The sequence below is a fragment of the Rhipicephalus microplus genome, chromosome 8 (genome assembly GCF_043290135.1).
Source record: "Rhipicephalus microplus isolate Deutch F79 chromosome 8, USDA_Rmic, whole genome shotgun sequence".
Classification (NCBI taxonomy): Eukaryota; Metazoa; Arthropoda; class Arachnida; order Ixodida; family Ixodidae; genus Rhipicephalus; species Rhipicephalus microplus.
The window spans coordinates 81,142,832-81,166,037 of record NC_134707.1 but is presented as its reverse complement, the minus strand read 5'-3'; the positions used below and the strand labels follow the sequence as shown (position 1 = coordinate 81,166,037).

At 45.1% G+C, this 23,206-nt stretch overlaps 48 non-coding genes across 48 annotated transcripts; all 48 read right to left on the bottom strand.

Annotated features, from left to right (window-relative positions):
- Positions 1–13: 13 nt before the first annotated feature.
- On the bottom strand, positions 14–105 carry TRNAI-UAU (transfer RNA isoleucine (anticodon UAU)). The gene is given in 2 exon segments: positions 14–49; positions 68–105. It is a non-coding gene; the product is annotated as a tRNA-Ile (tRNA).
- Positions 106–248: 143 nt separating this feature from the next.
- On the bottom strand, positions 249–340 carry TRNAI-UAU (transfer RNA isoleucine (anticodon UAU)). Its single transcript is given in 2 exon segments — positions 249–284; positions 303–340. It is a non-coding gene; the product is annotated as a tRNA-Ile (tRNA).
- A 378-nt stretch (positions 341–718) lies between these two features.
- Positions 719–810, bottom strand: TRNAI-UAU (transfer RNA isoleucine (anticodon UAU)). Its single transcript is given in 2 exon segments — positions 719–754; positions 773–810. It is a non-coding gene; the product is annotated as a tRNA-Ile (tRNA).
- A 377-nt stretch (positions 811–1,187) lies between these two features.
- TRNAI-UAU (transfer RNA isoleucine (anticodon UAU)) lies at positions 1,188–1,279 on the bottom strand. Its single transcript is given in 2 exon segments — positions 1,188–1,223; positions 1,242–1,279. It is a non-coding gene; the product is annotated as a tRNA-Ile (tRNA).
- Positions 1,280–1,891: 612 nt separating this feature from the next.
- Positions 1,892–1,983, bottom strand: TRNAI-UAU (transfer RNA isoleucine (anticodon UAU)). Its single transcript is given in 2 exon segments — positions 1,892–1,927; positions 1,946–1,983. It is a non-coding gene; the product is annotated as a tRNA-Ile (tRNA).
- An 848-nt stretch (positions 1,984–2,831) lies between these two features.
- Positions 2,832–2,923, bottom strand: TRNAI-UAU (transfer RNA isoleucine (anticodon UAU)). The gene is given in 2 exon segments: positions 2,832–2,867; positions 2,886–2,923. It is a non-coding gene; the product is annotated as a tRNA-Ile (tRNA).
- A 143-nt stretch (positions 2,924–3,066) lies between these two features.
- On the bottom strand, positions 3,067–3,158 carry TRNAI-UAU (transfer RNA isoleucine (anticodon UAU)). The gene is given in 2 exon segments: positions 3,067–3,102; positions 3,121–3,158. It is a non-coding gene; the product is annotated as a tRNA-Ile (tRNA).
- Positions 3,159–3,301: 143 nt separating this feature from the next.
- TRNAI-UAU (transfer RNA isoleucine (anticodon UAU)) lies at positions 3,302–3,393 on the bottom strand. The gene is given in 2 exon segments: positions 3,302–3,337; positions 3,356–3,393. It is a non-coding gene; the product is annotated as a tRNA-Ile (tRNA).
- A 378-nt stretch (positions 3,394–3,771) lies between these two features.
- Positions 3,772–3,863, bottom strand: TRNAI-UAU (transfer RNA isoleucine (anticodon UAU)). Its single transcript is given in 2 exon segments — positions 3,772–3,807; positions 3,826–3,863. It is a non-coding gene; the product is annotated as a tRNA-Ile (tRNA).
- Positions 3,864–4,006: 143 nt separating this feature from the next.
- On the bottom strand, positions 4,007–4,098 carry TRNAI-UAU (transfer RNA isoleucine (anticodon UAU)). The gene is given in 2 exon segments: positions 4,007–4,042; positions 4,061–4,098. It is a non-coding gene; the product is annotated as a tRNA-Ile (tRNA).
- Positions 4,099–4,476: 378 nt separating this feature from the next.
- On the bottom strand, positions 4,477–4,568 carry TRNAI-UAU (transfer RNA isoleucine (anticodon UAU)). The gene is given in 2 exon segments: positions 4,477–4,512; positions 4,531–4,568. It is a non-coding gene; the product is annotated as a tRNA-Ile (tRNA).
- Positions 4,569–4,946: 378 nt separating this feature from the next.
- Positions 4,947–5,038, bottom strand: TRNAI-UAU (transfer RNA isoleucine (anticodon UAU)). The gene is given in 2 exon segments: positions 4,947–4,982; positions 5,001–5,038. It is a non-coding gene; the product is annotated as a tRNA-Ile (tRNA).
- Positions 5,039–5,415: 377 nt separating this feature from the next.
- Positions 5,416–5,507, bottom strand: TRNAI-UAU (transfer RNA isoleucine (anticodon UAU)). Its single transcript is given in 2 exon segments — positions 5,416–5,451; positions 5,470–5,507. It is a non-coding gene; the product is annotated as a tRNA-Ile (tRNA).
- Positions 5,508–6,119: 612 nt separating this feature from the next.
- On the bottom strand, positions 6,120–6,211 carry TRNAI-UAU (transfer RNA isoleucine (anticodon UAU)). The gene is given in 2 exon segments: positions 6,120–6,155; positions 6,174–6,211. It is a non-coding gene; the product is annotated as a tRNA-Ile (tRNA).
- Positions 6,212–7,059: 848 nt separating this feature from the next.
- Positions 7,060–7,151, bottom strand: TRNAI-UAU (transfer RNA isoleucine (anticodon UAU)). Its single transcript is given in 2 exon segments — positions 7,060–7,095; positions 7,114–7,151. It is a non-coding gene; the product is annotated as a tRNA-Ile (tRNA).
- A 143-nt stretch (positions 7,152–7,294) lies between these two features.
- On the bottom strand, positions 7,295–7,386 carry TRNAI-UAU (transfer RNA isoleucine (anticodon UAU)). Its single transcript is given in 2 exon segments — positions 7,295–7,330; positions 7,349–7,386. It is a non-coding gene; the product is annotated as a tRNA-Ile (tRNA).
- Positions 7,387–7,764: 378 nt separating this feature from the next.
- On the bottom strand, positions 7,765–7,856 carry TRNAI-UAU (transfer RNA isoleucine (anticodon UAU)). Its single transcript is given in 2 exon segments — positions 7,765–7,800; positions 7,819–7,856. It is a non-coding gene; the product is annotated as a tRNA-Ile (tRNA).
- Positions 7,857–7,999: 143 nt separating this feature from the next.
- TRNAI-UAU (transfer RNA isoleucine (anticodon UAU)) lies at positions 8,000–8,091 on the bottom strand. Its single transcript is given in 2 exon segments — positions 8,000–8,035; positions 8,054–8,091. It is a non-coding gene; the product is annotated as a tRNA-Ile (tRNA).
- A 143-nt stretch (positions 8,092–8,234) lies between these two features.
- On the bottom strand, positions 8,235–8,326 carry TRNAI-UAU (transfer RNA isoleucine (anticodon UAU)). Its single transcript is given in 2 exon segments — positions 8,235–8,270; positions 8,289–8,326. It is a non-coding gene; the product is annotated as a tRNA-Ile (tRNA).
- Positions 8,327–8,703: 377 nt separating this feature from the next.
- Positions 8,704–8,795, bottom strand: TRNAV-UAC (transfer RNA valine (anticodon UAC)). Its single transcript is given in 2 exon segments — positions 8,704–8,739; positions 8,758–8,795. It is a non-coding gene; the product is annotated as a tRNA-Val (tRNA).
- Positions 8,796–9,407: 612 nt separating this feature from the next.
- Positions 9,408–9,499, bottom strand: TRNAI-UAU (transfer RNA isoleucine (anticodon UAU)). Its single transcript is given in 2 exon segments — positions 9,408–9,443; positions 9,462–9,499. It is a non-coding gene; the product is annotated as a tRNA-Ile (tRNA).
- Positions 9,500–9,641: 142 nt separating this feature from the next.
- On the bottom strand, positions 9,642–9,733 carry TRNAI-UAU (transfer RNA isoleucine (anticodon UAU)). The gene is given in 2 exon segments: positions 9,642–9,677; positions 9,696–9,733. It is a non-coding gene; the product is annotated as a tRNA-Ile (tRNA).
- Positions 9,734–10,111: 378 nt separating this feature from the next.
- Positions 10,112–10,203, bottom strand: TRNAI-UAU (transfer RNA isoleucine (anticodon UAU)). The gene is given in 2 exon segments: positions 10,112–10,147; positions 10,166–10,203. It is a non-coding gene; the product is annotated as a tRNA-Ile (tRNA).
- Positions 10,204–10,346: 143 nt separating this feature from the next.
- TRNAI-UAU (transfer RNA isoleucine (anticodon UAU)) lies at positions 10,347–10,438 on the bottom strand. The gene is given in 2 exon segments: positions 10,347–10,382; positions 10,401–10,438. It is a non-coding gene; the product is annotated as a tRNA-Ile (tRNA).
- A 143-nt stretch (positions 10,439–10,581) lies between these two features.
- On the bottom strand, positions 10,582–10,673 carry TRNAI-UAU (transfer RNA isoleucine (anticodon UAU)). The gene is given in 2 exon segments: positions 10,582–10,617; positions 10,636–10,673. It is a non-coding gene; the product is annotated as a tRNA-Ile (tRNA).
- A 613-nt stretch (positions 10,674–11,286) lies between these two features.
- Positions 11,287–11,378, bottom strand: TRNAI-UAU (transfer RNA isoleucine (anticodon UAU)). Its single transcript is given in 2 exon segments — positions 11,287–11,322; positions 11,341–11,378. It is a non-coding gene; the product is annotated as a tRNA-Ile (tRNA).
- A 143-nt stretch (positions 11,379–11,521) lies between these two features.
- Positions 11,522–11,613, bottom strand: TRNAV-UAC (transfer RNA valine (anticodon UAC)). Its single transcript is given in 2 exon segments — positions 11,522–11,557; positions 11,576–11,613. It is a non-coding gene; the product is annotated as a tRNA-Val (tRNA).
- Positions 11,614–11,756: 143 nt separating this feature from the next.
- TRNAK-UUU (transfer RNA lysine (anticodon UUU)) lies at positions 11,757–11,848 on the bottom strand. The gene is given in 2 exon segments: positions 11,757–11,792; positions 11,811–11,848. It is a non-coding gene; the product is annotated as a tRNA-Lys (tRNA).
- A 142-nt stretch (positions 11,849–11,990) lies between these two features.
- On the bottom strand, positions 11,991–12,082 carry TRNAI-UAU (transfer RNA isoleucine (anticodon UAU)). Its single transcript is given in 2 exon segments — positions 11,991–12,026; positions 12,045–12,082. It is a non-coding gene; the product is annotated as a tRNA-Ile (tRNA).
- Positions 12,083–12,225: 143 nt separating this feature from the next.
- TRNAI-UAU (transfer RNA isoleucine (anticodon UAU)) lies at positions 12,226–12,317 on the bottom strand. Its single transcript is given in 2 exon segments — positions 12,226–12,261; positions 12,280–12,317. It is a non-coding gene; the product is annotated as a tRNA-Ile (tRNA).
- A 143-nt stretch (positions 12,318–12,460) lies between these two features.
- On the bottom strand, positions 12,461–12,552 carry TRNAV-UAC (transfer RNA valine (anticodon UAC)). The gene is given in 2 exon segments: positions 12,461–12,496; positions 12,515–12,552. It is a non-coding gene; the product is annotated as a tRNA-Val (tRNA).
- Positions 12,553–13,398: 846 nt separating this feature from the next.
- On the bottom strand, positions 13,399–13,490 carry TRNAI-UAU (transfer RNA isoleucine (anticodon UAU)). Its single transcript is given in 2 exon segments — positions 13,399–13,434; positions 13,453–13,490. It is a non-coding gene; the product is annotated as a tRNA-Ile (tRNA).
- A 613-nt stretch (positions 13,491–14,103) lies between these two features.
- On the bottom strand, positions 14,104–14,195 carry TRNAI-UAU (transfer RNA isoleucine (anticodon UAU)). Its single transcript is given in 2 exon segments — positions 14,104–14,139; positions 14,158–14,195. It is a non-coding gene; the product is annotated as a tRNA-Ile (tRNA).
- Positions 14,196–14,573: 378 nt separating this feature from the next.
- Positions 14,574–14,665, bottom strand: TRNAI-UAU (transfer RNA isoleucine (anticodon UAU)). The gene is given in 2 exon segments: positions 14,574–14,609; positions 14,628–14,665. It is a non-coding gene; the product is annotated as a tRNA-Ile (tRNA).
- A 143-nt stretch (positions 14,666–14,808) lies between these two features.
- TRNAI-UAU (transfer RNA isoleucine (anticodon UAU)) lies at positions 14,809–14,900 on the bottom strand. The gene is given in 2 exon segments: positions 14,809–14,844; positions 14,863–14,900. It is a non-coding gene; the product is annotated as a tRNA-Ile (tRNA).
- A 143-nt stretch (positions 14,901–15,043) lies between these two features.
- TRNAI-UAU (transfer RNA isoleucine (anticodon UAU)) lies at positions 15,044–15,135 on the bottom strand. The gene is given in 2 exon segments: positions 15,044–15,079; positions 15,098–15,135. It is a non-coding gene; the product is annotated as a tRNA-Ile (tRNA).
- A 143-nt stretch (positions 15,136–15,278) lies between these two features.
- Positions 15,279–15,370, bottom strand: TRNAI-UAU (transfer RNA isoleucine (anticodon UAU)). Its single transcript is given in 2 exon segments — positions 15,279–15,314; positions 15,333–15,370. It is a non-coding gene; the product is annotated as a tRNA-Ile (tRNA).
- Positions 15,371–15,513: 143 nt separating this feature from the next.
- On the bottom strand, positions 15,514–15,605 carry TRNAI-UAU (transfer RNA isoleucine (anticodon UAU)). Its single transcript is given in 2 exon segments — positions 15,514–15,549; positions 15,568–15,605. It is a non-coding gene; the product is annotated as a tRNA-Ile (tRNA).
- Positions 15,606–16,922: 1,317 nt separating this feature from the next.
- TRNAI-UAU (transfer RNA isoleucine (anticodon UAU)) lies at positions 16,923–17,014 on the bottom strand. The gene is given in 2 exon segments: positions 16,923–16,958; positions 16,977–17,014. It is a non-coding gene; the product is annotated as a tRNA-Ile (tRNA).
- Positions 17,015–17,392: 378 nt separating this feature from the next.
- On the bottom strand, positions 17,393–17,484 carry TRNAI-UAU (transfer RNA isoleucine (anticodon UAU)). The gene is given in 2 exon segments: positions 17,393–17,428; positions 17,447–17,484. It is a non-coding gene; the product is annotated as a tRNA-Ile (tRNA).
- Positions 17,485–18,801: 1,317 nt separating this feature from the next.
- TRNAI-UAU (transfer RNA isoleucine (anticodon UAU)) lies at positions 18,802–18,893 on the bottom strand. Its single transcript is given in 2 exon segments — positions 18,802–18,837; positions 18,856–18,893. It is a non-coding gene; the product is annotated as a tRNA-Ile (tRNA).
- A 143-nt stretch (positions 18,894–19,036) lies between these two features.
- On the bottom strand, positions 19,037–19,128 carry TRNAI-UAU (transfer RNA isoleucine (anticodon UAU)). The gene is given in 2 exon segments: positions 19,037–19,072; positions 19,091–19,128. It is a non-coding gene; the product is annotated as a tRNA-Ile (tRNA).
- A 142-nt stretch (positions 19,129–19,270) lies between these two features.
- Positions 19,271–19,362, bottom strand: TRNAI-UAU (transfer RNA isoleucine (anticodon UAU)). The gene is given in 2 exon segments: positions 19,271–19,306; positions 19,325–19,362. It is a non-coding gene; the product is annotated as a tRNA-Ile (tRNA).
- Positions 19,363–20,676: 1,314 nt separating this feature from the next.
- TRNAI-UAU (transfer RNA isoleucine (anticodon UAU)) lies at positions 20,677–20,768 on the bottom strand. Its single transcript is given in 2 exon segments — positions 20,677–20,712; positions 20,731–20,768. It is a non-coding gene; the product is annotated as a tRNA-Ile (tRNA).
- Positions 20,769–20,911: 143 nt separating this feature from the next.
- On the bottom strand, positions 20,912–21,003 carry TRNAI-UAU (transfer RNA isoleucine (anticodon UAU)). The gene is given in 2 exon segments: positions 20,912–20,947; positions 20,966–21,003. It is a non-coding gene; the product is annotated as a tRNA-Ile (tRNA).
- Positions 21,004–21,616: 613 nt separating this feature from the next.
- Positions 21,617–21,708, bottom strand: TRNAI-UAU (transfer RNA isoleucine (anticodon UAU)). Its single transcript is given in 2 exon segments — positions 21,617–21,652; positions 21,671–21,708. It is a non-coding gene; the product is annotated as a tRNA-Ile (tRNA).
- Positions 21,709–21,851: 143 nt separating this feature from the next.
- Positions 21,852–21,943, bottom strand: TRNAI-UAU (transfer RNA isoleucine (anticodon UAU)). The gene is given in 2 exon segments: positions 21,852–21,887; positions 21,906–21,943. It is a non-coding gene; the product is annotated as a tRNA-Ile (tRNA).
- A 377-nt stretch (positions 21,944–22,320) lies between these two features.
- On the bottom strand, positions 22,321–22,412 carry TRNAI-UAU (transfer RNA isoleucine (anticodon UAU)). The gene is given in 2 exon segments: positions 22,321–22,356; positions 22,375–22,412. It is a non-coding gene; the product is annotated as a tRNA-Ile (tRNA).
- Between the last annotated feature and the right edge of the window lie 794 nt (positions 22,413–23,206).

The following is a 23,206-nucleotide window of genomic DNA, read 5'->3' as shown; positions in this document are numbered from 1 at the left end:
AATAAAAATTTCATTCCACAGGTGAGTCTCGAACTCACAACCCCGGCATAGCTGACGAGAACTGTCGTATAAGTACCGTGCGCTAACCAATTGCGCCACTGGGGAACACGGTTGCACATAAGAGTGTTTCCTTTAGGACTGTTCTCTACACACAACTCCAGTAAACAAATGTTTTCGGGCCAAGCTGTCGCCAGCATTGAGTATACAATTAACCTCATGACTAAATATGAAAACTAATAAATATTTCATTCCCCAGGTGAGGCTTGAACTCAAAACCCCGGCATAGCTCACGAGAACTGTCGTATAAGTACCGTGCGCTAACCAATTGCGCCACTGGGGAACATGGTTGCACGTAAGAGTGTTTCCTTTAGGACTGTTGTCTACACACACCTCCAGTAAACAAATGTTTTCGAGTCAGGCTGTAGTCAGCATTTAGTATACAATTAACCTCATGACTAAATATGAAATTTAATAAAAATTTGATTCCATAGGTGAGGGACGAACTCACAACCCCGGCATAGCTCACGAGAACTGTCGTATAAGTACCGTGTGCTAACTAATTGCGCCACTGGGGAACACGGTCGCACGTAGGAGTCTTTCCTTTAGGACTGTTGTCTACACACAACTCCAGTAAACAAATGTTTTCGAGCCAGGCAGTCGCCAGCATTGAGTATACAATTAACCTCATGACTAAATATGAAAACTAATAAAAATTTCATTCCCCAGGTGAGGCTCGAACTCACAACCCCGGCATAGCTCACGAGAACTGTCGTATAAGTACCGCGCGCTAACCAATTGCGCCACTGGAGAACGCGGTTGCACGTAAGAGTGTTTCCTTTAGGACTGTTGTCTACACACAACTCCAGTAAACAAATGTTTTCGAGCCAGGCAGTCGCCAGCATTAAGTATACAATTAACCTCATGTAAAAATATGAAAACTAATAAAAACTTCATTCCCCAGGTGAGGCTCGAACTCACAACCCCGGCAAAGCTCACGAGAACTGTCGTATAAGTACCGTGCGCTAACCAATTGCGCCACTGCGAACACGGTTTCACGTAAGAGTGTTTCCTTTAGGACTGTTGTCTACACACACCTCCAGTAAACAAATGTTTTCGAGCCAGGCAGTCGCCAGCATTGAGTATACAATTAACCTCATGACTAATAATGAAAACTAATAAAAATTTCATTCCCCAGGTGAGGCTCGAAATCACAACCCCGGCATAGCTCACGAGAACTGTCGTATAAGTACCGTGCGCTAACCAATTGCGCCACTGGGGAACACGGTTGCACGTAAGAGTGTTTCCTTTAGGACTGTTCTCTACACCCACCTCCAGTAAACAAATGTTTTCTGGCCAGGCAGTCGCCAGCATTGAGTATACAATTAACCTCATGACTAAATATGAAAACCAATAAAATTTTCATTCCCCAGGTGAGGCTCGAACTCACAACGTTGCATAGCTCACGAGAACTGTCGCATAAGTACCGTGCGCTAACCAATTGCGCCACTGGGGAACACGGTTTCACGTTAGAGTGTTTCCTTTACGACTGTTGTCTACACACACCTCCAGTAAACAAATGTTTTCGAGCCAGGCAGTCGCCAGCATTGCGTATACAGTTGACCTTATGACTAAATATGAAAACTAATAAAAATTTCATTCCCCAGGTGAGGCTCGAACTCACAACCCCGGGATAGCTCACGAGAACTGTCGTATAAGTATGGTGCGCTAACCAATTGCGCCACTGGGGAACACGGTTGCACGTAAGAGTTTTTCCTTTAGGACTGTTGTCTACACACACCTCCACTAAACAAATGTTTTCGAGCCAGGCAGTCGCCAGCATTGAGTATACAATTAACCTCATGACTAAATATGAAAACTGATAAAAATTTCATTCCCCAGGTGAGTCTCGAACTCACAACCCCGGCATAGCTGACGAGAACTGTTGTATAGGTACCGTGCGCTAACCGATTGCGCCACTGGGGAACACGGTCGCACGTAGGAGCCTTTTCTTTAGGACTGTTGTCTCCACACAACTCCAGTAAACAATAGTTTTCGAGCTAGGCAGTCGCCAGCATTGAGTATACAATTAACCTCATGGCTAAATAAGAAAACTAATAAAAATTTCACTCCCCAGGTGAGGCTCAAACTCACAACCCCGGCATAGCTCACGAGAACTGTCGTATAAGTATGGTGCGCTAACCAATTGCGCCACTGGGGAACACGGTTGCACATAGGAGTCTTTCCTTGAGGACTGTTGTCTGCGCAAGACTCCAGTAAACAAATGTTTTCGAGCCAGGCAGTCGCCAGCATTGAGTATACAATTAACCTCATGACTAAATATGAAACCTAATAAAAATTTCATTCCACAAGTGAGTCTCGAACTCACAACCCCGGCATAGCTGACGAGAACTGTTGTATAAGTACCGTGCGCTAACCGATTGCGCCACTGGGGAACACGGTCGCACGTAGGAGTCTTTTCTTTAGGACTGTTGTCTCCACACAACTCCAGAAAACAATAGTTTTCGAGCTAGGCAGTCGCCAGCATTGAGTATACAATTAACCTCATGGCTCAATATGAAAACTAATAAAAATTTCACTCCCCAGGTGAGGCTCAAACTCACAAACCCGGCATAGCTCACGAGAACTGCCGTATAAGTACCGTGCGCTAACTAATTGCGCCACTGGGGAACACGGTCGCACGTAGGAGTCTTTTCTTTAGGACTGTTGTCTACACACAACTCCAGTAAACAAATGTTTTCGAGCCAGGCAGTCGCCAGCATTGAGTATACAAATAACCTCATGACTAAATATGAAAACTAATAAAAATTTCATTCCACAGGTGAGTCTCGAACTCACAACCCCGGCATAGCTGACGAGAACTGTCGTATAAGTACCGTGCGCTAACCAATTGCGCCACTGGGGAACACGGTCGCACGTAGGAGTCTTTTCTTTAGGACTGTTGCCTACACACAACTCCAGTAAACAAATGTTTTCGAGCTAGGCAGTCGCCAGCATTGAGTATACAATTAACCTCATGACTAAATATGAAAACTAATAAAAATTTCAATCCCCAGGGGAGGCTCGAACTCACAACCCCGGCATAGCTCACGAGAACTGTCGTATAAGTACCGTGCGCTAACCAATTGCGCCACTGGGGAACACGGTTGCACATAGGAGTGTTTCCTTTAGGACTGTTCTCTACACACAACTCCAGTAAACAAATGTTTTCGGGCCAAGCTGTCGCCAGCATTGAGTATACAATTAACCTCATGACTAAATATGAAAACTAATAAATATTTCATTCCCCAGGTGAGGCTTGAACTCAAAACCCCGGCATAGCTCACGAGAACTGTCGTATAAGTACCGTGCGCTAACCAATTGCGCCACTGGGGAACATGGTTGCACGTAAGAGTGTTTCCTTTAGGACTGTTGTCTACACACACCTCCAGTAAACAAATGTTTTCGAGTCAGGCTGTAGTCAGCATTTAGTATACAATTAACCTCATGACTAAATATGAAATCTAATAAAAATTTGATTCCATAGGTGAGGGACGAACTCACAACCCCGGCATAGCTCACGAGAACTGTCGTATAAGTACCGTGTGCTAACTAATTGCGCCACTGGGGAACACGGTCGCACGTAGGAGTCTTTCCTTTAGGACTGTTGTCTACACACAACTCCAGTAAACAAATGTTTTCGAGCCAGGCAGTCGCCAGCATTGAGTATACAATTAACCTCATGACTAAATATGAAAACTAATAAAAATTTCATTCCCCAGGTGAGGCTCGAACTCACAACCCCGGCATAGCTCACGAGAACTGTCGTATAAGTACCGTGCGCTAACCAATTGCGCCACTGGAGAACGCGGTTGCACGTAAGAGTGTTTCCTTTAGGACTGTTGTCTACACACAACTCCAGTAAACAAATGTTTTCGAGCCAGGCAGTCGCCAGCATTGAGTATACAATTACCCTCATGACTAAATATGAAAACTAATAAAAATTTCATTCCCCAGGTGAGGCTCGAACTCACAACCCCGGCATAGCTCACGAGAACTGTCGTATAAGTACCGTGCACTAACCAATTGCGCCACTGGAGAACGCGGTTGCACGTAAGAGTGTTTCCTTTAGGACTGTTGTCTACACACACCTCCGGTAAACAAATGTTTTGGAGCCAGGCTGTCGCCAGCATTGAGTATACAATTAACCTCATGTAAAAATATGAAAACTAATAAAAACTTCATTCCCCAGGTGAGGCTCGAACTCACAACCCCGGCATAGCTCACGAGAACTGTCGTATAAGTACCGTGTGCTAACTAATTGCGCCACTGGGGAACACGGTCGCACGTAGGAGTCTTTCCTTTAGGACTGTTGTCTACACACAACTCCAGTAAACAAATGTTTTCGAGCCAGGCAGTCGCCAGCATTGAGTATACAATTAACCTCATGACTAAATATGAAAACTAATAAAAAATTCATTCCACAGGTGAGTCTCGAACTCACAACCCCGGCATAGCTGACGAGAACTGTCGTATAAGTACCGTGCGCTAACCAATTGCGCCACTGGGGAACACGGTTGCACATAAGAGTGTTTCCTTTAGGACTGTTGTCTACACACACCTCCAGTAAACAAATGTTTTCGAGTCAGGCTGTAGTCAGCATTTAGTATACAATTAACCTCATGACTAAATATGAAATTTAATAAAAATTTGATTCCATAGGTGAGGGACGAACTCACAACCCCGGCATAGCTCACGAGAACTGTCGTATAAGTACCGTGTGCTAACTAATTGCGCCACTGGGGAACACGGTCGCACGTAGGAGTCTTTCCTTTAGGACTGTTGTCTACACACAACTCCAGTAAACAAATGTTTTCGAGCCAGGCAGTCGCCAGCATTGAGTATACAATTAACCTCATGACTAAATATGAAAACTAATAAAAATTTCATTCCCCAGGTGAGGCTCGAACTCACAACCCCGGCATAGCTCACGAGAACTGTCGTATAAGTACCGCGCGCTAACCAATTGCGCCACTGGAGAACGCGGTTGCACGTAAGAGTGTTTCCTTTAGGACTGTTGTCTACACACAACTCCAGTAAACAAATGTTTTCGAGCCAGGCAGTCGCCAGCATTAAGTATACAATTAACCTCATGTAAAAATATGAAAACTAATAAAAACTTCATTCCCCAGGTGAGGCTCGAACTCACAACCCCGGCAAAGCTCACGAGAACTGTCGTATAAGTACCGTGCGCTAACCAATTGCGCCACTGCGAACACGGTTTCACGTAAGAGTGTTTCCTTTAGGACTGTTGTCTACACACACCTCCAGTAAACAAATGTTTTCGAGCCAGGCAGTCGCCAGCATTGAGTATACAATTAACCTCATGACTAATAATGAAAACTAATAAAAATTTCATTCCCCAGGTGAGGCTCGAAATCACAGCCCCGGCATAGCTCACGAGAACTGTCGTATAAGTACCGTGCGCTAACCAATTGCGCCACTGGGGAACACGGTTGCACGTAAGAGTGTTTCCTTTAGGACTGTTCTCTACACACACCTCCAGTAAACAAATGTTTTCGAGCCAGGCAGTCGCCAGCATTGAGTATACAATTAACCTCATGACTAAATATGAAAACCAATAAAATTTTCATTCCCCAGGTGAGGCTCGAACTCACAACGTTGCATAGCTCACGAGAACTGTCGCATAAGTACCGTGCGCTAACCAATTGCGCCACTGGGGAACACGGTTTCACGTTAGAGTGTTTCCTTTACGACTGTTGTCTACACACACCTCCAGTAAACAAATGTTTTCGAGCCAGGCAGTCGCCAGCATTGCGTATACAGTTGACCTTATGACTAAATATGAAAACTAATAAAAATTTCATTCCCCAGGTGAGGCTCGAACTCACAACCCCGGGATAGCTCACGAGAACTGTCGTATAAGTATGGTGCGCTAACCAATTGCGCCACTGGGGAACACGGTTGCACGTAAGAGTTTTTCCTTTAGGACTGTTGTCTACACACACCTCCAGTAAACAAATGTTTTCGAGCCAGGCAGTCGCCAGCATTGAGTATACAATTAACCTCATGACTAAATATGAAAACTGATAAAAATTTCATTCCCCAGGTGAGTCTCGAACTCACAACCCCGGCATAGCTGACGAGAACTGTTGTATAGGTACCGTGCGCTAACCGATTGCGCCACTGGGGAACACGGTCGCACGTAGGAGCCTTTTCTTTAGGACTGTTGTCTCCACACAACTTCAGTAAACAATAGTTTTCGAGCTAGGCAGTCGCCAGCATTGAGTATACAATTAACCTCATGGCTAAATAAGAAAACTAATAAAAATTTCACTCCCCAGGTGAGGCTCAAACTCACAACCCCGGCATAGCTCACGAGAACTGTCGTATAAGTATGGTGCGCTAACCAATTGCGTCACTGGGAAACACGGTTGCACATAGGAGTCTTTCCTTGAGGACTGTTGTCTGCGCAAGACTCCAGTAAACAAATGTTTTCGAGCCAGGCAGTCGCCAGCATTGAGTATACAATTAACCTCATGACTAAATATGAAACCTAATAAAAATTTCATTCCACAAGTGAGTCTCGAACTCACAACCCCGGCATAGCTGACGAGAACTGTTGTATAAGTACCGTGCGCTAACCGATTGCGCCACTGGGGAACACGGTCGCACGTAGGAGTCTTTTCTTTAGGACTGTTGTCTCCACACAACTCCAGAAAACAATAGTTTTCGAGCTAGGCAGTCGCCAGCATTGAGTATACAATTAACCTCATGGCTCAATATGAAAACTAATAAAAATTTCACTCCCCAGGTGAGGCTCAAACTCACAAACCCGGCATAGCTCACGAGAACTGTCGTATAAGTACCGTGCGCTAACTAATTGCGCCACTGGGGAACACGGTCGCACGTAGGAGTCTTTTCTTTAGGACTGTTGTCTACACACAACTCCAGTAAACAAATGTTTTCGAGCCAGGCAGTCGCCAGCATTGAGTATACAAATAACCTCATGACTAAATATGAAAACTAATAAAAATTTCATTCCACAGGTGAGTCTCGAACTCACAACCCCGGCATAGCTGACGAGAACTGTCGTATAAGTACCGTGCGCTAACCAATTGCGCCACTGGGGAACACGGTTGCACATAAGAGTGTTTCCTTTAGGACTGTTCTCTACACACAACTCCAGTAAACAAATGTTTTCGGGCCAAGCTGTCGCCAGCATTGAGTATACAATTAACCTCATGACTAAAAATGAAAACTAATAAATATTTCATTCCCCAGGTGAGGCTTGAACTCAAAACCCCGGCATAGCTCACGAGAACTGTCGTATAAGTACCGTGCGCTAACCAATTGCGCCACTGGGGAACATGGTTGCACGTAAGAGTGTTTCCTTTAGGACTGTTGTCTACACACACCTCCAGTAAACAAATGTTTTCGAGTCAGGCTGTAGTCAGCATTTAGTATACAATTAACCTCATGACTAAATATGAAATCTAATAAAAATTTGATTCCATAGGTGAGGGACGAACTCACAACCCCGGCATAGCTCACGAGAACTGTCGTATAAGTACCGTGTGCTAACTAATTGCGCCACTGGGGAACACGGTCGCACGTAGGAGTCTTTCCTTTAGGACTGTTGTCTACACACAACTCCAGTAAACAAATGTTTTCGAGCCAGGCAGTCGCCAGCATTGAGTATACAATTAACCTCATGACTAAATATGAAAACTAATAAAAATTTCATTCCCCAGGTGAGGCTCGAACTCACAACCCCGGCATAGCTCACGAGAACTGTCGTATAAGTACCGTGCGCTAACCAATTGCGCCACTGGAGAACGCGGTTGCACGTAAGAGTGTTTCCTTTAGGACTGTTGTCTACACACAACTCCAGTAAACAAATGTTTTCGAGCCAGGCAGTCGCCAGCATTGAGTATACAATTAACCTCATGACTAAATATGAAAACTAATAAAAATTTCATTCCCCAGGTGAGGCTCGAACTCACAACCCCGGCATAGCTCACGAGAACTGTCGTATAAGTACCGTGCACTAACCAATTGCGCCACTGGAGAACGCGGTTGCACGTAAGAGTGTTTCCTTTAGGACTGTTGTCTACACACACCTCCGGTAAACAAATGTTTTCGAGCCAGGCTGTCGCCAGCATTGAGTATACAATTAACCTCATGTAAAAATATGAAAACTAATAAAAACTTCATTCCCCAGGTGAGGCTCGAACTCACAACCCCGGCATAGCTCACGAGAACTGTCGTATAAGTACCGTGCGCTAACCAATTGCGCCACTGGGGAACACGGTTGCTTGTAAAAGTGTTTCCTTTAGGACTGTTGTCTACACACAACTCCAGTAAACAAATGTTTTCAGGCTAGGCAGTTGCCAGCATTGAGTATACAATTACCTCATGGCTAAATATGAAAACTAATAAAAATTTCACTCCCCAGGCGAGGCTCAAACTCACAACCCCGGAATAGCTCACAAGAACCGTCGTGTAAGTACCGTGCGCTAACCAATTGCGCCACTGCGGAACACGGTCGCACGAAGGAGTCTTTCCTTTAGGACTGTTGTCTGCGCAAAACTCCAGTAAACAAATTTTTTCGAGCCAGGCAGTCGCCAGCATTGAGTATACAATTAACCTCATGACTAAATATGAAAACTAATAAAAATTTCATTCCACAGGCGAGTCTCGAACTCACAACCTCGGCATAGCTCACAAGAACTGTCGTGTAAGTACCGTGCGCTAACCAATTGCGCCACTGCGGAACACGGTCGCACGTAAGAGTCTTTCCTTTAAGACTGTTGTCTGCGCAAAACTCCAGTAAACAAATTTTTTCGAGCCAGGCAGTCGCCAGCATTGAGTATACAATTAACCTCATGACTAAATATGAAAACTAATAAAAATTTCATTCCACAGGCGAGTCTCGAACTCACAACCTCGGCATAGCTGACGAGAACTGTCGTATAAGTACCGTGCGCTAACCAATGGCGCCACTGGGGAACACGTTTGCACGTAAGAGGGTTTCCTTTACGACTGTTGTCTCCACACAACTCCAGTAAACAAATGTTTCCGAACCAGGCAGTCGCCAGCATTGAGTATACAATTAACCTCAAGCCTAAATATGAAAACTAATGAAAATTCCATTCCCCAGGTGAGGCTCAAACTCCCAACCCCGGCATAGCTCACGAGAACTTACGTAAAGGTACCGTGCGCTAACCGATTGCGCCACTGGGGACACGGTCACACGTAGGAGTCTTTCCTTTAGGACTGTTGTCTGCGCAAAACTCCAGTAAACAAACGTTTTCGAGCCAGGCAGTCGCCAGCATTCAGTATACAATGAACCTCACGACTAAATATGAAAACTAATAAAAATTTCATTCCCCAGGTGAGGCTCGAACTCACAACCCCGGCATAGCTCACAAGAACTGTCGTATAAGTACCGTGCGCTAACCAATTGCGCCACTGGGGAAGACGGTCGCACGTAAGAGTGTTTCCTTTAGGACTGTTGTCTACACACACCTCCAGTAAACAAATGTTTTCGAGCCAGGCAGTCGCAGCATTGAGTATACAATTAACCTCATGACTAAATATGAAAACTAATAAAAATTTCATTCCCCAGGTGAGTCTCGAACTCACAACGCCGGCATAGCTGACGAGAACTGTTGTATAGGTACCGTGCGCTAACCGATTGCGCCACTGGGGAACACGGTCGCACGTAGGAGTCTTTTCTTTAGGACTGTTGTCTCCACACAACACCAGTAAACAATAGTTTTCGAGCTAGGCAGTCGCCAGCATTGAGTATACAATTAACCTCATGGCTAAATATGAAAACTAATAAAAATTTCACTTCCCAGGTGAGGCTCAAACTCACAAACCCGGCATAGCTCACGAGAACTGTCGTATAAGTACCGTGCACTAACTAATTGCGCCACTGGGGAACACGGTCGCACGTAGGAGTCTTTTCTTTAGGACTGTTGTCTACACACAACTCCAGTAAACAAATGTTTTCGAGCTAGGCAGTCGCCAGCATTGAGTATACAATTAACCTCATGACTGATAATGGAAACTAATAAGAATTTTATTCCCGAGGTGAGGCTCGAACTCACAATCCCGGCATAGCTCACGAGAACTGTCGTATAAGTACCGTGCGCTAACCAATTGCGCCACTGGGGAACACGGTTGCACGTAAGAGTGTTTCCTTTAGGACTGTTGTCTACACACAACTCCAGTAAACAAATGTTTTCGGGCCAGGCTGTCGCCAGCATTGAGTATACAATTAACCTCATGACTAATTATGACAACTAATAAAAATTTCAATCCCCAGGGGAGGCTCGAACTCACAACCCCGGCATAGCTCACGAGAACTGTCGTATAAGTACCGTGCGCTAACCAATTGCGCCACTGGGGAACACGGTTGCACATAAGAGTGTTTCCTTTAGGACTGTTCTCTACACACAACTCCAGTAAACAAATGTTTTCGGGCCAAGCTGTCGCCAGCATTGAGTATACAATTAACCTCATGACTAAATATGAAAACTAATAAATATTTCATTCCCCAGGTGAGGCTTGAACTCAAAACCCCGGCATAGCTCACGAGAACTGTCGTATAAGTACCGTGCGCTAACCAATTGCGCCACTGGGGAACATGGTTGCACGTAAGAGTGTTTCCTTTAGGACTGTTGTCTACACACACCTCCAGTAAACAAATGTTTTCGAGTCAGGCAGTCGTCAGCATTTAGTATACAATTAACCTCATGACTAAATATGAAATCTAATAAAAATTTGATTCCATAGGTGAGGGACGAACTCACAACCCCGGCATAGCTCACGAGAACTGTCGTATAAGTACCGTGTGCTAACTAATTGCGCCACTGGGGAACACGGTCGCACGTAGGAGTCTTTCCTTTAGGACTGTTGTCTACACACAACTCCAGTAAACAAATGTTTTCGAGCCAGGCAGTCGCCAGCATTGAGTATACAATTAACCTCATGACTAAATATGAAAACTAATAAAAATTTCATTCCCCAGGTGAGGCTCGAACTCACAACCCCGGCATAGCTCACGAGAACTGTCGTATAAGCACCGTGCACTAACCAATTGCGCCACTGGAGAACGCGGTTGCACGTAAGAGTGTTTCCTTTAGGACTGTTGTCTACACACACCTCCGGTAAACAAATGTTTTCGAGCCAGGCAGTCGCCAGCATTGAGTATACAATTAACCTCATGTAAAAATATGAAAACGAATAAAAACTTCATTCCCCAGGTGAGGCTCGAACTCACAACCCCGGCATAGCTCACGAGAACTGTCGTATAAGTACCGTGCGCTAACCAATTGCGCCACTGAGGAACACGGTTGCTTGTAAAAGTGTTTCCTTTAGGACTGTTGTCTACACACAACTCCAGTAAACAAATGTTTTCAGGCTAGGCAGTTGCCAGCATTGAGTATACAATTAACCTCATGACTAAATATGAAAACTAATAAAAATTTCATTCCACAGGCGAGTTTCGAACTCACAACCTCGGCATAGCTCACAAGCACTGTCGTGTAAGTACCGTGCGCTAACCAATTGCGCCACTGGGGAACACGTTTGCACGTAAGAGGGTTTCCTTTACGACTGTTGTCTCCACACAACTCCAGTAAACAAATGTTTCCGAACCAGGCAGTCGCCAGCATTGAGTATACAATTAACCTCAAGCCTAAATATGAAAACTAATGAAAATTTCATTCCCCAGGTGAGGCTCAAACTCACAACCCCGGCATAGCTAACGAGAACTTACGTAAAGGTACCGTGCGCTAACCGATTGCGCCACTGGGGACACGGTCACACGTAGGAGTCTTTCCTTTAGGACTGTTGTCTGCGCAAAACTCCAGTAAACAAACGTTTTCGAGCCAGGCAGTCGCCAGCATTCAGTATACAATGAACCTCACGACTAAATATGAAAACTAATAAAAATTTCATTCCCCAGGTGAGGCTCGAACTCACAACCCCGGCATAGCTCACGAGAACTGTCGTATAAGTACCGTGCGCTAACCAATTGCGCCACTGGGGAAGACGGTCGCACGTAAGAGTGTTTCCTTTAGGACTGTTGTCTACACACACCTCCAGTAAACAAATGTTTTCGAGCCAGGCAGTCGCCAGCATTGAGTATACAATTAACCTCATGACTAAATATGAAAACTAATAAAAATTTCATTCCCCAGGTGAGTCTCGAACTCACAACCCCGGCATAGCTGACGAGAACTGTTCTATAGGTACCGTACGCTAACCGATTGCGCCACTGGGGAACACGGTCGCACGTAGGAGTCTTTTCTTTAGGACTGTTGTCTCCACACAACACCAGTAAACAATAGTTTTCGAGCTAGGCAGTCGCCAGCATTGAGTATACAATTAACCTCATGACTAAATATGAAAACTAATAAAAATTTCATTCCACAGGCGAGTCTCGAACTCACAACCTCGGCATAGCTCACAAGCACTGTCGTGTAAGTACCGTGCGCTAACCAATTGCGCCACTGCGGAACACGGTCGCACGTAGGAGTCTTTCCTTTAGGACTGTTGTCTGCGCAAAACTCCAGTAAACAAATTTTTTTGAGCCAGGCAGTCGCCAGCATTGAGTATACAATTAACCTCATGACTAAATATGAAAACTAATAAAAATTTCATTCCCCAGGTGAGGCTCGAACTCTCAACCCCCGCATAGCTCACGAGAACTGTCGTATAAGTACCGTGCGCTAACCAATTACGCCACTGGGGAACAAGGTCGCACGTAGGAGTCTTTCCTTTAGGACTGTTGTGTACACACAACTCCAGTAAACAAATGTTTCGAGCCAGGCAGTCGCCAGCATTGAGTATACAATTAACCTCATGACTAATAATGAAAACTAATAAAAATTTCATTCCCCAGGTGAGGCTCGAAATCACAACCCCGGCATTGCTCACGAGAACTGTCGTATAAAAACCGTGCGCTAACCAATTGCACCACTGGGGAACACGGTTGCACGTAAGAGTGTTTCCTTTAGGACTGTTCTCTACACACACATCCAGTAAACAAATGTTTTCGAGCCAGGCAGTCGCCAGCATTGAGTATACAATTAACCTCATGACTAAATATGAAAACCAATAAAATTTTCATTCCCCAGGTGAGGCTCGAACTCACAATGTTGCATAGCTCACGAGAACTGTCGTATAAGTACCGTGCGCTAACCAATTGCGCCACTGGGGAACACGGTTGCACGTAAGAGTGTTTCCTTTAGGACTGTTGTCTACACACACCTCCAGTAAACAATTGTTTTCGAGCCAGGCAGTCGCCAGCATTGAGTATACAATTAACCTCATGACTAAATATGAAAACTAATAAAAATTTCATTCCCCAGGTGAGTCTCGAACTCACAACCCCGGCATAGCTGACGAGAACTGTTGTATAGGTACCGTGCGCTAACCGATTGCGCCACTGGGGAACACGGTCGCACGTAGGAGTCTTTTCTTTAGGACTGTTGTCTCCACACAACTCCAGTAAACAATAGTTTTCGAGCTAGGCAGTCGCCAGCATTGAGTATACAATTAACCTCATGGCTAAATATGAAAACTAATAAAAATTTCACTCGCCAGGTGAGGCTCAAACTCACAACCCCGGCATAGCTCACGAGAACTGTCGTATAAGTATGGTGCGCTAACCAATTGCGCCACTGGGGAACACGGTTGCACATAGGAGTCTTTCCTTGAGGACTGTTGTCTGCGCAAGACTCCAGTAAACAAATGTTTTCGAGCCAGGCAGTCGCCAGCATTGAGTATACAATTAACCTCATGACTAAATATGAAACCTAATAAAATTTTCGTTCCACAAGTGAGTCTCGAACTCACAACCCCGGCATAGCTGACGAGAACGGTTGTATAAGTACCGTGAGCTAACCGATTGCGCCACTGGGGAACACGGTCGCACGTAGCCGTGTTTCCTTTAGGACTGTTCTCTACACACAACTCCAGTAAACAAATGTTTTCGGGCCAAGCTGTCGCCAGCATTGACTATACAATTAACCTCATGACTAAATATGAAAACTAATAAATATTTCATTCCCCAGGTGAGGCTTGAACTCAAAACCCCGGCATAGCTCACGAGAACTGTCGTATAAGTACCGTGCGCTAACCAATTGCGCCACTGGGGAACATGGTCGCACGTAAGAGTGTTTCCTTTAGGACTGTTGTCTACACACACCTCCAGTAAACAAATGTTTTCGAGTCAGGCAGTCGTCAGCATTTAGTATACAATTAACCTCATGACTAAATATGAAATCTAATAAAAATTTGATTCCATAGGTGAGGGACGAACTCACAACCCCGGCATAGCTCACGAGAACTGTCGTATAAGTACCGTGCGCTAACCAATTGCGCCACTGGAGAACGCGGTTGCACGTAAGAGTGTTTCCTTTAGGACTGTTGTCTACACACAACTCCAGTAAACAAATGTTTTCGAGCCAGGCAGTCGCCAGCATTGAGTATACAATTAACCTCATGACTAAATATGAAAACTAATAAAAATTTCATTCCCCAGGTGAGGCTCGAACTCACAACCCCGGCATAGCTCACGAGAACTGTCGTATAAGTACCGTGCGCTAACCAATTGCGCCACTGGAGAACGCGGTTGCACGTAAGAGTGTTTCCTTTAGGACTGTTGTCTACACACAACTCCAGTAAACAAATGTTTTCGAGCCAGGCAGTCGCCAGCATTGAGTATACAATTAACCTCATGACTAAATATGAAAACTAATAAAAATTTCATTCCCCAGGTGAGGCTCGATCTCACAACCCCGGCATAGCTCACGAGAACTGTCGTATAAGTACCGTGCACTAACCAATTGCGCCACTGGGGAACACGGTCGCACGTAGGAGTCTTTCCTTTAGGACTGTTGTCTACACACAACTCCAGTAAACAAATGTTTTCGAGCCAGGCAGTCGCCAGCATTGAGTATACAATTAACCTCATGACTAAATATGAAAACTAATAAAAATTTCATTCCCCAGGTGAGGCTCGAACTCACAACCCCGGCATAGCTCACGAGAACTGTCGTATAAATACCGTGCGCTAACCAATTGCGCCACTGGAGAACGCGGTTGCACGTAAGAGTGTTTCCTTTAGGACTGTTGTCTACACACAACTCCAGTAAACAAATGTTTTCGAGCCAGGCAGTCGCCAGCATTGAGTATACAATTAACCTCATGACTAAATATGAAAACTAATAAAAATTTCATTCCCCAGGTGAGGCTCGAACTCACAACCCCGGCATAGCTCACGAGAACTGTCGTATAAGTACCGTGCACTAACCAATTGCGCCACTGGAGAACGCGGTTGCACGTAAGAGTGTTTCCTTTAGGACTGTTGTCTACACACACCTCCGGTAAACAAATGTTTTCGAGCCAGGCAGTCGCCAGCATTGAGTATACAATTAACCTCATGTAAAAATATGCAAACTAATAAAAACTTCATTTCCCAGGTGAAGCTCGAACTCACAACCCCGGCATAGCTCACGAGAACTGTCGTATAAGTACCGTGCGCTAACCAATTGCGCCACTGGGGAACACGGTTGCTTGTAAAAGTGTTTCCTTTAGGACTGTTGTCTACACACAACTCCAGTAAACAAATGTTTTCAGGCTAGGCAGTTGCCAGCATTGAGTATACAATTACCTCATGGCTAAATATGAAAACTAATAAAAATTTCACTCCCCAGGCGAGGCTCAAACTCACAACCCCGGCATAGCTGACGAGAACTGTTGTATAGGTACCGTGCGCTAACCGATTGCGCCACTGGGGAACACGGTCGCACGTAGGAGTCTTTTCTTTAGGACTGTTGTCTCCACACAACTCCAGTAAACAATAGTTTTCGAGCTAGGCAGTCGCCAGCATTGAGTATACAATTAACCTCATGGCTAAATATGAAAACTAATAAAAATTTCACTCCCCAGGTGAGGCTCAAACTCACAACCCCGGCATAGCTCACGAGAACTGTCGTATAAGTATGGTGCGCTAACCAATTGCGCCACTGGGGAACACGGTTGCACATAGGAGTCTTTCCTTGAGGACTGTTGTCTGCGCAAGACTCCAGTAAACAAATGTTTTCGAGCCAGGCAGTCGCCAGCATTGAGTATACAATTAACCTCATGACTAAATATGAAACCTAATAAAATTTTCGTTCCACAAGTGAGTCTCGAACTCACAACCCCGGCATAGCTGACGAGAACGGTTGTATAAGTACCGTGCGCTAACCGATTGCGCCACTGGGGAACACGGTCGCACGTAGGAGTCTTTTCTTTAGGACTGTTGTCTCCACACAACTCCAGTAAACAATAGTTTTCGAGCTAGGCAGTCGCCAGCATTGAGTATACAATTAACCTCATGGCTCAATATGAAAACTAATAAAAATTTCACTTCCCAGGTGAGGCTCAAACTCACAAACCCGGCATAGCTCACGAGAACTGTCGTATAAGTACCGTGCACTAACTAATTGCGCCACTGGGGAACACGGTCGGACGTAGGAGTCTTTTCTTTAGGACTGTTGTCTACACACAACTCCAGTAAACAAATGTTTTCGAGCCAGGCAGTCTCCAGCATTGAGTATACAAATAACCTCATGACTACATATGAAAACTAATAAAAATTTCATTCCACAGGTGAGTCTCGAACTCACAACCCCGCCATAGCTGACGAGAACTGTCGTATAAGTACCGTGCGCTAACCAATTGCGCCACTGGGGAACACGGTCGCACGTAGGAGTCTTTTCTTTAGGACTGTTGCCTACACACAACTCCAGTAAACAAATGTTTTCGAGCTAGGCAGTCGCCAGCATTGAGTATACAATTAACCTCATGACTAATAATGAAAACGAATAAAAATTTCATTCCCCAGGTGAGGCTCGAACTCACAACCCCGGCATAGCTCACGAGAACGGTCGTATAAGTACCGTGCGCTAACCAATTGCGCCACTGGGGAACACGGTTGCACGTAAGAGTGTTTCCTTTAGGACTGTTGCCTACACACACCTCCAGTAAGCAAATGTTTTCGAGCAAGGCAGTCGCCGGCAGTGAGTATACAATTAACCTCATGACTAAATATGAAAACTTATAAAAATTTCATTCCGCAGGTGAGTCTCGAACTCACAACCCCGGCATAGCTGACGAGAACTGTCGTATAAGTACCGTGCGCAAACCAATTGCGCCACTGGGGAACACGGTCGCACGTAGGAGTCTTTTCTTTAGGACTGTTGCCTACACACAACTCCAGTAAACAAATATTTTCGAGCTAGGCAGTCGCCAGCATTGAGTATACAATTAACCTCATGACTAATAATGAAAACGAATAAAAATTTCATTCCCCAGGTGAGGCTCGAACTCACGACCCCGGCAAAGCTCACAAGAACTGTCGTATAAGTACCGTGCGCTAACCAATTGCGCCACTGGGGAACACGGTTGAACGTAAGAGTGTTTCCTTTAGGACTGTTGTCTACACACACCTCCAGTAAGCAAATGTTTTCGAGCAAGGCAGTCGCCAGCAGTGAGTATACAATTAACCTCATGACTAAATATGAAAACTAATAAAAATTTCATTCCACAGGCGAGTCTCGAACTCACAACCTCGGCATAGCTGACGAGAACTGTCGTATAAGTACCGTGCACTAACCAATTGCGCCACTGGGGAACACGTTTGCACGTAAGAGGGTTTCCTTTACGACTGTTGTCTCCACACAACTCCAGTAAACAAATGTTTCCGAACCAGGCAGTCGCCAGCATTGAGTATACAATTAACCTCAAGCCTAAATATGAAAACTAATGAAAATTCCATTCCCCAGTTGAGGCTCAAACTCACAACCCCGGCATAGCTCACGAGAACTTTCGTAAAGGTACCGTGCGCTAACCGATTGCGCTACTGGGGACACGGTCACACGTAGGAGTCTTTCCTTTAGGACTGTTGTCTGCGCAAAACTCCAGTGAACAAACGTTTTCGAGCCAGGCAGTCGCCAGCATTCAGTATACAATGAACCTCACGACTAAATATGAAAACTGATAAAAATTTCATTCCCCAGGTGAGGCTCGAACTCTCAACCCCCGCATAGCTCACGAGAACTGTCGTATAAGTACCGTGCGCTAACCAATTACGCCACTGTGGAACATGGTTGCACGTAAGAGTGTTTCCTTTAGGACTGTTGTCTACACACACCTCCAGTAAACAAATGTTTTCGAGCCAGGCAGTCGCCAGCATTGAGTATACAATTAACCTCATGACTAAATATGAAAACTAATAAAAATTTCATTCCCCAGGTGAGGCTCGAACTCACAACCCCGGCATAGCTCACGAGAACTGTCGTATAAGTACCGTGCGCTAACTAATGGCGCCACTGGGGAACACGGTTGCACGTAAGAGTGTTTCCTTTACAACTGTTGTCTACACACTCCTCCAGTAAACAAATGTTTTCGAGCCAGGCAGTCGCCAGCATTCAGTATACAATTAACCTCATGACTAAATATGAAAACCAATAAAAATGTTATTCCCCAGGTGGGGCTACGAACTCACAACCCCGGGATAGCTCACGAGAACTGTCGTATAAGTACCGTGCGCTAACCAATTGCGCCACTGGAGAACACGGTTGCACGTAAGAGTGTTTCCTTTAGGACTGTTGTCTCCACACAATTCTAGTAAACAAATGTTTTCGAGCCAGGCAGTCGCCAGCATTGAGTATACAATTACCTCATGTAAAATTATGAAAACTAATAAAAACTTCATTCCCCAGGTGAGGCTCGAACTCACAACCCCGGCATAGCTCACGAGAACTGTCGTATACGTACCGTGCGCTAACCAATTGCGCCACTGGGGAACACGGTTGCACGTAAAAGTGTTTCCTTTAGGACTGTTGTCTACACACACCTCCAGTAAGCAAATGTTTTCCAGCCAGGCAGTCGCCAGCATTGAGTATACAATTAACCTCATGACTAATAATGAAAACTAATAAAAATTTCATTTCCCAGGTGAGGCTCGAACTCACAACCCCGGCATAGCTCACGAGAACTGTCGTATAAGTACCGTGCGCTAACCAATTACGCCACTGCGAACACGGTTTCACGTAAGAGTGTTTCCTTTAGGACTGTTGTCTACACACACCTCCAGTAAACAAATGTTTTCGAGCCAGGCAGTCGCCAGCATTGAGTATACAATTAACCTCATGACTAATAATGAAAACTAATAAAAATTTCATTCCCCAGGTGAGGCTCGAACTCACAACCCCGGCATAGCTCACGAGAACTGTCGTATAAGTACCGTGCGCTAACCAATTGCGCCACTGGGGAACACGGTTGCACGTTAGAGTGTATCCTTTAGGACTGTTGTCTACACACACCTCCAGTAAACAAATGTTTTCGAGCCAGGCAGTCGCCAGCATTGAGTATACAATTAACCTCATGACTAAATATGAAAACCAATAAAAATTCCATTCCCCAGGTGAGGCTAACTCACAACCCTGGCATAGCTCACGAGAACTGTCGTATAAGTACCGTGCGCTAACCAATTGCGCCACTGGGGAACACGGTTTCACGTTAGAGTGTTTCCTTTACGACTGTTGTCTACACACACCTCCAGTAAACAAATGTTTTCGAGCCAGGCAGTCGCCAGCATTGCCCATACAGTTGACCTTATGACTAAATATGAAAATGAATAAAAATTTCATTCCCCAGGTGAGTCTCGAACTCATAACCCCGGCATAGCTGACGAGAACTGTTGTATAGGTACCGTGCACTAACCGATTGCGCCACTGGGGAACACGGTCGCACGTAGGAGTCTTTTCTTTAGGACTGTTGTCTCCACACAACTCCAGTAAACAATAGTTTTCGAGCAAGGCAGTCGCCAGCATTGAGTATACAATTAACCTCATGGCTAAATATGAAAACTAATAAAAATTTCACTTCAGGTGAGGCTCAAACTCACAACCCCAGCATAGCTCACGAGAACTGTCGTATAAGTATGGTGCGCTAACCAATTGCGCCACTGGGGAACATGGTTGCACGTAGGAGTCTTTCCTTGAGGACTGTTGTCTGCGCAAAACTCCAGTAAACAAATGTTTTCGAGCCAGGCAGTCGCCAGCATTGAGTATAAAATTAACCTCATGACTAAATATGAAACCGATTAAAAATTTCATTCCACAAGTGATTCTCGAACTCACAACCCCGGCATAGCTGACGAGAACTGTTGTATAAGTACCGTGCGCTAACCGATTGCGCCACTGGGGAACACGGTCGCACGTAGGAGTCTTTTCTTTAGGACTGTTGTCTCCACACAACTCCAGTAAACAATAGTTTTCGAGCTAGGCAGTCGCCAGCATTGAGTATACAATTAACCTCATGGCTCAATATGAAAACTAATAAAAATTTCACTCCCCAGGTGAGGCTCAAACTCACAAACCCGGCATAGCTCACGAGAACTGTCGTATAAGTACCGTGCGCTAACTAATTGCGCCACTTGGGAACACGGTCGCACGTAGGAGTCTTTTCTTTAGGACGGTTGTCTACACACAACTCCAGTAAACAAATGTTTTCGAGCCAGGCAGTCGCCAGCATTCAGTATACAAATAACCTCACGACTAAATATGAAAACTAATAAAAATTTCATTCCACAGGTGAGTCTCGAACTCACAACCCCGGCATAGCTGACGAGAACTGTCGTATAAGTACCGTGCGCTAACCAATTGCGCCACTGGGGAACACGGTCGCACGTAGGTGTCTTTTCTTTAGGACTGTTGCCTACACACAACTCCAGTAAACAAATGTTTTCGAGCTAGGCAGTCGCCGGCATTGAGTATACAATTAACCTCATGACTAATAATGAAAACGAATAAAAATTTCATTCCCCAGGTGAGGCTCGAACTCACAACCCCGGCATAGCTCACGAGAACTGTCGTATAAGTACCGTGCGCTAACCAATTGCGCCACTGGGGAACACGGTTGCACGTAAGAGTGTTTCCTTTAGGACTGTTGTCTACACACACCTCCAGTAAGCAAATGTTTTCGAGCAAGGCAGTCGCCAGCAGTGAGTATACAATTAACCTCATGACTAAATATGAAAACTAATAAAAATTTCATTCCCCAGGTGATGCTTGAACTCAAAACCCCGGCATAGCTCACGAGAACTGTCGTATAAGTACCGTGCGCTAACCAATTGCGCCACTGGGGAACATGGTTGCACGTAAGAGTGTTTCCTTTAGGACTGTTCTCTACACACACCTCCAGTAAACAAACGTTTTCGAGTCAGGCAGTCGTCAGCATTTAGTATACAATTAACCTCATGACTAAATATGAAATCTAATAAAAATTTGATTCCATAGGTGAGGCTCGAACTCACAACCCCGGCATAGCTCACGAGAACTGTCGTGTAAGTACCGTGTGCTAACTAATTGCGCCACTGGGGAACACGGTCGCACGTAGGAGTCTTTCCTTTAGGACTGTTGTCTACACACAACTCCAGTAAACAAATGTTTTCGAGCCAGGCAGTCGCCAGCAATGAGTATACAATTAACCTCATGACTAAATATGAAAACTAACAAAAATTTCATTCCCCAGGTGAGGCTCGAACTCACAACCCCGGCATAGCTAACGAGAACTGTCGTATAAGTACCGTGCGCTAACCAATTGCGCCACTGGAGAACGCGGTTGCACGTAAGAGTGTTTCCTTTAGGACTGTTGTCTACACACACCTCCGGTAAACAAATGTTTTCGAGCCAGGCAGTCGCCAGCATTGAGTATACAATTAACCTCATGTAAAAATATGAAAACTAATAAAAACTTCATTCCCCAGGTGAGGCTCGAACTCACAACCCCGGCATAGCTCACGAGAACTGTCGTATAAGTACCGTGCGCTAACCAATTGCGCCACTGGGGAACACGGTTGCTTGTAAAAGTGTTTCCTTTAGGACTGTTGTCTACACACAACTCCAGTAAACAAATGTTTTCAGGCTAGGCAGTTGCCAGCATTTAGTATACAATTACCTCATGGCTAAATATGAAAACTAATAAAAATTTCACTCCCCAGGCGAGGCTCAAACTCACAACCCCGGCATAGCTCACAAGAACTGTCGTGTAAGTACCGTGCGCTAACCAATTGCGCCACTGCGGAACACGGTCGCACGTAGGAGTCTTTCCTTTAGGACTGTTGTCTGCGCAAACCTCCAGTAAACAAATTTTTTCGAGCCAGGCAGTCGCCAGCACTGAGTATACAATTAACCTCATGACTAAATATGAAAACTAATAAAAATTTCATTCCACAGGCGAGTCTCGAACTCACAACCTCGGCATAGCTGACGAGAACTGTCGTATAAGTACCGTGCGCTAACCAATTGCGCCACTGGGGAACACGGTCGCACGTAGGAGTCTTTTCTTTAGGACTGTTGTCTACACACAACTCCAGTAAACAAATGTTTTCGAGCTAGGCAGTCGCCAGCATTAAGTATACAATTAACCTCATGTAAAAATATGAAAACTAATAAAAACTTCATTCCCCAGTTGAGGCTCAAACTCACAACCCCGGCATAGCTCACGAGAACTTTCGTAAAGGTACCGTGCGCTAACCGATTGCGCTACTGGGGACACGGTCACACGTAGGAGTCTTTCCTTTAGGACTGTTGTCTGCGCAAAACTCCAGTGAACAAACGTTTTCGAGCCAGGCAGTCGCCAGCATTCAGTATACAATGAACCTCACGACTAAATATGAAAACTGATAAAAATTTCATTCCCCAGGTGAGGCTCGAACTCTCAACCCCCGCATAGCTCACGAGAACTGTCGTATAAGTACCGTGCGCTAACCAATTACGCCACTGGGGAACAAGGTCGCACGTAGGAGTCTTTCCTTTAGGACTGTTGTGTACACACAACTCCAGTAAACAAATGTTTTCGAGCCAGGCAGTCGCCAGCATTGAGTATACAATATACCTCATGACTAAATATGAAAACTAATAAAAATTTCAATCCCCAGGTGAGGCTCGAACTCACAACCCCGGCATAGCTCACGAGAACTGTCGTATAAGTACCGTGCGCTAACCACTTGCGCCACTGTGGAACATGGTTGCACGTAAGAGTGTTTCCTTTAGGACTGTTGTCTACACACACCTCCAGTAAACAAATGTTTTCGAGCCAGGCAGTCGCCAGC